The following is a 9,925-nucleotide window of genomic DNA, read 5'->3' as shown; positions in this document are numbered from 1 at the left end:
TTTTTTTTTTTTTTAGTGAAAACAAAACAATTTTCTTAAAAAAATGAGAATGAGATGAACTAAGCAAGAAATAATAAAAATAAAATAAATCAATAACCCAAAATCACCTAGAGTGAATAAATAAAAGAAAGGCTAAAATTTTGGTGTCTACACCCTCTGGTTCGCCTTAGGGGAAGGTAGGGCCGTCACAGTTGGTATCAGAGCTTAGGCTTCCGATCTCTGTAATGTATCCTAGGCTAAAGTTTAGGATGCCGGACCGTGGGATTCGATTTGATTTGAAAGTTAAGCGATTAAGGGATAAAACCTATAGCTGCGACGTGTGGTCTCTGTACGGAGTAAACTTGAGCCAAGCGGTGTAATGGTTCTAATGTGAAATGTGTAAAGGACTAAGTGCTCTTCGGGAGCGTAAGTTGTGAATTATGAAGTGGTAAGTGCAAGATATGACTTGATTAGTACAAGATGGAATGTCGAGGACGACATTCTTTTAAGGAGGGGAGTTTGTGATGTGACAGCCCCACCTCTCCCTAAGGCGAACCAAAGGGGTTAGCGGACTGCCTGCCCAACTCTCGTCAGGACTAACGGTTCGGTATAGAACGAGCTAATACATTCCGGAACTTACCAACGCGGGTAAACAAGTCAAAATGGCAAAATAACCCAAAATAAAAAAAATGAAATCCGGAGTCGGCCATGAATAGTAACCGACCCGTCAGAACCCAACCAAATATCAAACAAACATTCACATCTTGAAACTTAGCATTTACAAGCCAAAGTGGCATACAAAAGTATTCAAAAATGGATACATGTCTGGTTTGCCAAGTCAAAAGGGAAGCGGTCCCAAAAGTACATTTAGGGTTTCAATACATGAGCTATACAAAAAATATGTCCAACTAGCTCAATTCGGCAACCATTTATCAATTGCAGTCCAAAAGTATTTATTTTCCTGTAAGGAAACAAAAAGAAACAGAAAGGGGTGAGCTTGCGCTCAATGAGGTACCAGACATATAGCAGTAAAATCATGGCATTTCACATTTAACAAATCAGGTACACATGCCAGATGTAAAGTAAAGGAACCAATGATTCAAATCAGAAGGATACAGGTGGCTCTCAGGAGCCAAATTCCCATTAGCATCATCGAAGCTTGATCGAAATAATAGTTGACACTCCGTCAACGCTAAAGGAGTAACCAATACCGTAGACTCCACTTTCTTCGATTCCTTCCACCTCACATACCCCCACCGGGCCCGAAATCCAATCAGATCAGAAATGGTAATACTCGAGTATACCGGAATCAAGGGGTCTCAATACCCAAAGATCCCAAAACAGACTACCGTGGTTCGTTATCTAATCGACCAGGCCCTTGCCGGCCCGACTCGAGTAACTGGCCACAGGTGTTGAGCTCAGAGGTCACAGAAAGGTCGTTGGATATCAGTCTCCAAACGACGTCCGAACAGATACAGATACAGATAACAGATTCAAATTTTACATAGTAAATTGGCATATGAACAGACAAGAGAACGAGTGTGATAAAGTACACTCTCGTCTCAACCAGAACAAACAGATAGTACATTCGATCATATCACAGATTGCATATACAGACCCCAAGTTAATCAACAAATAAGGGGAGTGGTACACTCACCGGTTCAAGTACAGATACCTCCCAAAAGAGAGCTTTAATCACCAAAAACCCCTAAAATAATCCAAGGAAAACAATTAAAGGTTCCTCTTTCAAAAATCGAGTATACAGAATGCACATGTGAGGCTCGACTACCAGTCGTATGCCTCGCCCAAATAATTACTAAAGCAAGGGTGCAAAACATGATTTTTTGAAACGAAAAGGTAACATGAAGACCTAGGCTCAACAACCCAAAAGCCCTTCGCTCAAATCACAAGTAAATTCAACTAGCCTTCAAGTAAAAATTTCGGCAGCATATCCCTTGTGTTTACCTATTTTCTAGCCATCATGGCTTCATTATTTTCTCAAATCAGTCCCAACATCTCGTACAAAAATAATCTCATTCCCAAAAGCCGTTCACTAGGCTTAATGGCCTTCAAGTACAAAAATTAGCTAAGAAATGTCCGGAATTGAAAGTTAAGCCCTAAACTATTCAAATAAACACAATAAGACTCGAGTACAAGTCATAAACCAATTCTACATACTACCAAAACAGGGTTCCCTAAGCATACACAAACAATAGAGGAAACCAGAAAAATCCGGAAATGATTTAGCTTTAACCCTGAAAAAAACAGTTTTTGACCTCATTTTGCGGTAATGGCACCAAAGGTACTACGATTATCGGATGAAGGTGCAAGACCCACCTTTTTGAAGCTAAAATATAGGGCTACAATATTGAAGAAGGTCACTTAACCCAGTTTTGAGTGTAACCAGGTCAAAATTACAAGATACTACACCAAAACCGTAAAAACAGTTTCACAAAACACATTCTGGTGTAAACATCACAAAACAGGCTACTTAAGTCCAAATCCAGAAATTCCAAAGCCTGCTCAAAGCTAAGAAATAGGGATACATTTCATCAGAAGACCTTAACAACCAATTCTGAAGAAATTCCAGCCAAAACAACCAATTACAGGCGCAATTCTTACATTCGGATAAAACCAGAACAGCAAGGGTAATTTCGACTTTTCTCATTCTACGCTACTCCGATTGACCTGAAATTTTGTATACACCTCCAAAATGTTATTCCCTACAACTTTCATGTTTTAATCCAAGTCCAATTCGGCCTCTAACTAGGAGCTATAAATTCGTGCAGAATGTATTCATCATAACCCTAACTTTCCAAAATTTCTTCCAAAACAGAAATTGGTTGCAATTAACCACTTTTCCCACCTTCTAGAGTCATTATATACCATTTTCAATCATCATAGATAGCCACACAATCATGTTCATCTTAAAACAGAAAAATCCCCAAAAATTATAAAAGTTCATCAATTCAACCACAAATCAAGAAATAATCCATAAAATGGCATCTCATACTATCACTAAGCATGATTTAAGCATCAATAAAGGGAGGAGAGTAGTTCTTCACCACTCACTTTAGAAACAAGAGAGAGAGAGCAATAGGTCCTCTTAGCTTTCCAAATAACTCCACAAATCAACTCACTAACACTACTTGAAGATGTTTTATGGAGAAATTGCAAGTTTCAATGGTTGGTTGGATGGATTTGAGCTAAATGGAAGCAAAACTTGAAGAGTTTCTTCCTTTCTTTTTTTGAGAGAGAGGGCCGGGCAACAAGGGAAGAGAAATGGAGAAATTTTGGTTGTTTTTTGATTTAGTTAGTCAATTGGTAAGACCATGAATAGTGGTCTTAAAGGTAAACCCACTCAAATGGTGACACTTGTCACCTTTTATTAAATGCTTACCTATCTTGTCTCTCTTATACCAATCCACTTAACATCATCTACTTATCTCTTAACACCCGGTAAATTAATTCTAGTATCTAAAACTTAACCTAGTTGGCCGAATTTTTCCGAACTTTTCGCCCTAGTGGGTCCCACGTCCGGTATACGCTCTTAATTTCTCGAAACCTATTCGATACTAGAAAAATCATCTAAAAACTATATCTGCTCCTTAAAAATATCTAGAATTTTTCCTAATCACAAACATGCAGAAAACAAGACATGAAAGATAATAAAACCTAGAAAATGGAAAAGTTACGGGTTCTCACACTCTCTCCCCCTTAAAGAAATTTCGCCCTCAAAATTTTCTTATCAACGGAATCTATCAAATCTAAGGTACCCAACGGACCATACCTTCTCCATCCTCAGACGAGTCAGGATCCTGATGGTGTTCTAAAGAATACACCTGAGCCGGTACCTTGGATCCAGTCCCTTCCTTTTCCGACTGTCCAGGGTTAGTCTTAGTTGGTTGCGGGGTCCCTTTTCCTTTTCGCAATCGAATTGGTCAGTCAGCAATCCGATGATCGGCACTTCCGCAGCGCAGACATTTTCCCTCTTTCTTCCAACAATTTGCCTCCGTATGATTTGGCCCTCCGCAATATCCACAGGGACCACGAGTAGCAGAGACCGGTCCCCCCTGAGGGACATCACGCGACACCCCTGGTTGTCGTACTCTTCCGTTTCCCTTTCCCATCTTAGGGGGCGTACTTGTACCTTCTTGCTCAGAGCTACTCCCAGGAAAGCCCCTTTTCTTGGCTTGGAAGTTTTTCACCTGCAGCCTCGCATTCTCTACTCGTTGCGCCTTTTCCACTGCATCGCTGAAGGCGTTGATTTGGGCTACCGCGAGGTCCTTCTGGATTTCTACGTTTAGGCCCTGGATAAAACGCCTTATTCCCCGCTGCTCGGTCATGATCAGTTCAGGGGCAAATTTGGATAGACGGGTGAACTGGCTCTCGTATTCCGTGACAGACTGGGCCCCTTGGCGAAGTCGGATAAACTCATCTTCCTTCCGCTCCTGGACTAGAGGAGGGAAGAATTTCGCGTTGAACTCTCGCATAAAATTCACCCAAGTCCTGGGCGTCTGTTCCCGTTCCCATTTTTGCCGTATGACGTTCCACCAGGAACGGGCCGCCCCTTCCAACTGAAAAATGACGAAAGTCACCTGCCGTTCTTCGGTGTAGTGCAGGGCAGCGAAAATGTCTACCATTTTCTCGAGCCACCTTTCGGCGACGTCCGGATCGGGTTCCCCAATAAATTTCGGTGGTGCGAACTTTTGGAACCTCTCAAGTGCCCTATCGTCACTTTCGACATGGTTGCTCGGGTTTCCAGGATTAGGGTTTGGGTTTCGGCCTTGTTGCTGCACCACTTGTGCCAGCAGGTTGGTCATTTGCTGCATAGCGGCAGCTATCTGCACGTTGGGGTCAACTCTCGGTTCAGGGTTAGGTCCAGAGGAGGTTTCCCCAGTGCCCCTTTCAGGCGTAGGTTGCCTATTCCCGCGCCCACGCCCCCGTCCACTATGTGTGCCTTCCATTAATCTTAGTCAATCTAGGGGTGCAAAGATAATAGTAAAGATAATTATAAGCATGAGGTACACACAGATCAAAAACATGTATACACACAACTGGACCAAACCAGTCACACAGTAGCAGTCAATTAAAGACAAATGTGAGAGATCCATGAAAGTAGCGGAATCATTCGAAAGTACTATAGACAGACTAGGTCACGAGTGCAAATTAACTCACAAAGAGCTTTTCCCCCTCTAGGGCTCCGTCCATACTCTACGACAACAACACCATCTATATCTTAATCAAGGTGGATCACGCTTAACCACCCCCGAACAAACCACATGGAGTTCCATAGAATCGCCTTTCTAGTTCGCCCAAGTCCTTTCTAACCTAGGCTCTCATTGAGTTAGTAGCCGGGCACGAGAATCCCAAATAAGATAATTCACAACTCGAGCCGGCCGGTCCCAAGCGTAAATCATCCATATTAAAGATTCCTACCCGACATACATACCTAGCTTTCTCAAGTCCCAAGATAATGATCCTTATTCTTATAACATGCACAGTTCATAGCTTACGCTCAAAAGAGCACTTATACCTTTCGACGTATTCACGAAAGCAGGACCATAACACCACTTGGCCCCAAGCTCACTCCGCGCAGAGACCACGCGAAGTGGCTCTGATACCACCTGTGACAGCCCCACCTCCCCCTAAGGCGAACCAAAGGGGTTAGCGGACTGCCTGCCCAGCTCTCGCCAGGACTAACGGTTCGGTATAGAACGAGCTAATACATTCCGGAACTTACCAACGCGGGTAAACAAGTCAAAATGGCAAAATAACCCAAAATAAAAAAAATAAAATCCGGAGTCGGCCATGAATAGTAACCGACCCGTCAGAACCCAACCAAATATCAAACAAACATTCACATCTTGAAACTTAGCATTTACAAGCCAAAGTGGCATACAAAAGTATTCAAAAGTGGATACATGTCTGGTTTGCCAAGTCAAAAGGGAAACGGTCTAATGAGGAGGGGCTCAAGGCTGCTCAAACTTCTAGTGCTCAGGTCATGCAAATACCCAGTGGTCCAATTACAAGAGCGCGTGCTAGGAGAATTCAAGATTCACTTCAAGCTCTTGTTTGCACGATTCAAGAACGAGTTGGTGATGACTTGAGGACCATTGAAGGATTACATAATGGAGAAACTACACTCTACACTTTCCTTCAAATGGAAGAGCCAAATGAAGACTAGTTCATGGAGTACTAGCTTGCTAATTAGGGTTTTAATTACCATTATTAGTTGTTTGTTAGCATTAATAATTTCGGTCACTTTTTCCTTCACTTTGGCCGAATTAGTCTTAATTTTAGTTAACTAGTTGTTAGATATTTTCACCCTTAATGAAGGGCAAGGTCGTCCATTGGACATTCTAGGGTTTGAGTCCTGTAAGGCTATATAGCCTAGGTTTTCATTCATTGAAAAACAATTCAGATTTTATAAAATATTCGTGAGTTTATTCACTCTCTCTTGCCTCAAGAGAATTTCCTTTGAATACTTGAGAATTAATCTCAAGCTGTTCATCGAACTTATCAATCAAGTAGTCTCCTTGATTGTGGCGTTCTTCTATCTATACTTTTGGTTCACTAAATTTGCTAGTCTTGGGTTAAGGATTATCCTTAGTTCGTGGCTCGTGATTCTAGAAAGGTCAAAGTTCCGCAAACCCACTCAACTTGGTGTTCGTCTAGATCCGTCGCACATCAGTGATTACAATATTTCAGAAGGTCACTTAACCCAGTTTTGAGTGTAACCAGGTCAAAATTACAAGATACTACACCAAAACCGTAAAAACAGTTTCACAAAACACATTCTGGTGTAAACATCACAAAACAGGCTACTTAAGTCCAAATCTAGAAATTCCAAATCCTGCTCAAAGCTAAGAAACAGGGCTACATTTCATCAGAAGACCTCAACAACCAATTCTGAAGCAATTCCAGCCAAAACAACCAATTACAGGCGCAATTCTTACATTCGGATAAAACCAGAACAGCAAGGGTAATTTCGACTTTTCTCATTCTACACTACTCCGATTGACCTGAAATTTTGTAGACACCTCTAAAATATTATTCCCTACAACTTTCATGTTTTAATCCAAGACCAATTCGGCCTCTAACTAGGAGCTATAAATTCGGGCAGAATGTATTCATCATAACCCTAACTTTCCAAAATTTCTTCCAAAACAGAAATTGGTTGCAATTAACCACTTTTCCCACCTTCTACAGTCATTATATACCATTTTCAATCATCATAGATAGCCACACAATCATGTTCATATTAAAACAGAAAAATCCCCAAAAATTATAAAAGTTCATCAATTCAACCACAAATCAAGAAATAATCCATAAAATGGCATCTCATACTATCACTAAGCATGATTTAAGCATCAATAAAGGGAGGAGAGTAGTTCTTCACCACTCACCTTAGAAACAAGAGAGAGAGAGCAATAGGTCCTCTTAGCTTTCCAAATAACTCCACAAATCAACTCACTAACACTACTTGAAGATGTTTTATGGAGAAATTGCAAGTTTCAATGGTTGGTTGGATGGATTTGAGCTAAATGGAAGCAAAACTTGAAGAGTTTCTTCCTTTCTTTTTTTGAGAGAGAGGGCCGGGCAACAAGGGAAGAGAAATGGAGAAATTTTGGTTGTTTTTTGATTTAGTTAGTCAATTGGTAAGACCATGAATAGTGGTCTTAAAGATAAACCCACTCAAATGGTGACACTTGTCACCTTTTATTAAATGCTTACCTATCTTGTCTCTCTTATACCAATCCACTTAACATCATCTACTTATCTCTTAACACCCGATAAATTAATTCCAGTATCCAAAACTTAACCTAGTTGGCCGAATTTTTCCGAACTTTTCGCCCTAGTGGGTCCCACGTCCGGTATACGCTCTTAATTTCTCGAAACCTATTCGATACTAGAAAAATCATCTAAAAACTATATCTGCTCCTTAAAAATATCTAAAATTTTTCCTAGTCAAAAAAATGCAGAAAACAAGACATGAAAGATAATAAAACCTAGAAAATGGAAAAGTTACGGGTTCTCACATCTGACGCCCCGAAAGAATGAGTTCGAGAACCCGAAAATTTTTATATATTTTCTAGACATTATTTTGTTTCCTTGTCTATAATTTTATGCCTTTCTTCAATATATTAATTTTCTATACATTTTTATAAGGGAATATAGTTTTCAAATCATTTTCTTGATACAAGTTAGTCCACGTTAAGTTTGAAGTGTATTATGGACGTGGGACCCGCTAGTACGGTAAATGCGATATATTTTTGACAACTTGTTGGAGTTTCGTATTAAGTGATATTATTTTACAAGGTGCTAAGAGATAATTAGAGGTTACTTAGATGGTTAATCTTGGAGAGACAAAGGGATAAGAATAAACTTAAGAAGGGCCAAGTGTCGCGATCCGATTGGAAGTTGACTTGCCTAACTTTTATTTAACTTTCCTAAACTCCAATTTTGACCAACATTTTCTCATTTCTTTACCCCTCTTGGCTGAGACATGTAGAGAGAAAAGAGAGGAAAAACCTTCATCTTGTTACTTCAATTCTTGTCCAAATCTTGAGTTTCAACCAACCAAATCACAAACTACACCATACAAGTGATCATTAGGGAAGGTTAAAGGTGTTGGTGGAGTTGTTTTGGAGGAGGAAAGATTAAGCTCCTACCTTTCTTGTGGTTTTAAGGTATTTTGCCAAGAACATCCTCTTTACTTCAATTCATTGCTTATTAGTGGTTTTTAGTTGTTTTAGATGTTGTTTTGTGGAGGATTAGCACTTGAATACATGAATTCCAGCTTGGATGATAACCTGCCCTGCTTCTGCCCGGTTCTATTTCACCTTGTTAGAGGCCGAACTAGCCTTAGCACAAAACATGAAAGTTGTAGAGAATGATGTTTTATAGTTGGCTAAAAAATTTCAGCTCAATCGGAGCAACGTAGCCTGTGAAAAGACCGAAATACCCCTGCTGCCCTGTTTCTGTCCGAAAATGAAAATCAGCCTCTGTAAGTGGTTAGTTTGACCAGGAATATTACCGAATTGGTTGATGATGTCTTCTTAAGAATTATAACCTTGTATCTTAGCTTTCAAATGGCTTTGGAATTACCTGAATTGGAGTTGTGTGTGCTGAGATATGAGTGAATGAATAAGGACTGCTAGTTGAATTTCACAGTGAGTTTCGAACTGGAAAATCTGGAGTTGTTTTGGTAAATTTGACCTAGTTAGGGTGAGAACTGGACTGAGTGGTCTTCATGAAAGTTGTAGGTCCTTGTCTTAGCTTCGAAATGGTATAAATTGTATTCCAATCCGATAAGGGTAGCTTCACTTATGGATATTGTGCCAAAAGGTGTTAAACGGAACTTTTATACGTTAACTGCGATCGTTGCGGAAAAGTTACGCTTGAGGGAATAAATTCCGGTTTCTAGGGTTTAATTGGGGGTTTTTCTAATGGTGGCTCTTAAGCTTCTAATTAGCTTTTATTGAGGGATATTGTGGCCTAATTGGATATATTTTATTGCTTATTAACCGTATGTGTGATTGGTAATATATTGTAGGTTGGAAATGAAGCATTTATGGGGAAATGCTGTCCGAACTTTGAGAATGTATGATTGCTTTGAGTTTGTGATTTAGGGCTTGGACTCGGGCAAGGTAATGATATATGATGGATGGTTTCTGAGCCGTGGAGGTGAGTGGCCCTAAACTGTTTCCAAAGTTACTTTTGAACGTTTTCTTGCATTATTTACTCGATTTCATATCATGAGTGTTTGCATGTGGTCCATGACATGTTTTGGCTCAAATGAGTGCTTGGAATTCGTGTGCTGGACACCAACGTCTCCACCACTTCAATGAGTTCATGACATTATCTGGAGCACCAACATTGCTCCCTCTTACTGTTAAACGTTAAAGGATCTATTTGAGCGTTGGGTGTTTAAGTGCAATGA

This window comes from Coffea eugenioides, unplaced genomic scaffold, assembly GCF_003713205.1.
Source record: "Coffea eugenioides isolate CCC68of unplaced genomic scaffold, Ceug_1.0 ScVebR1_29;HRSCAF=127, whole genome shotgun sequence".
NCBI classification, from domain to species: Eukaryota; Viridiplantae; Streptophyta; class Magnoliopsida; order Gentianales; family Rubiaceae; genus Coffea; species Coffea eugenioides.
Note: the sequence above shows the minus strand (reverse complement) of the source record.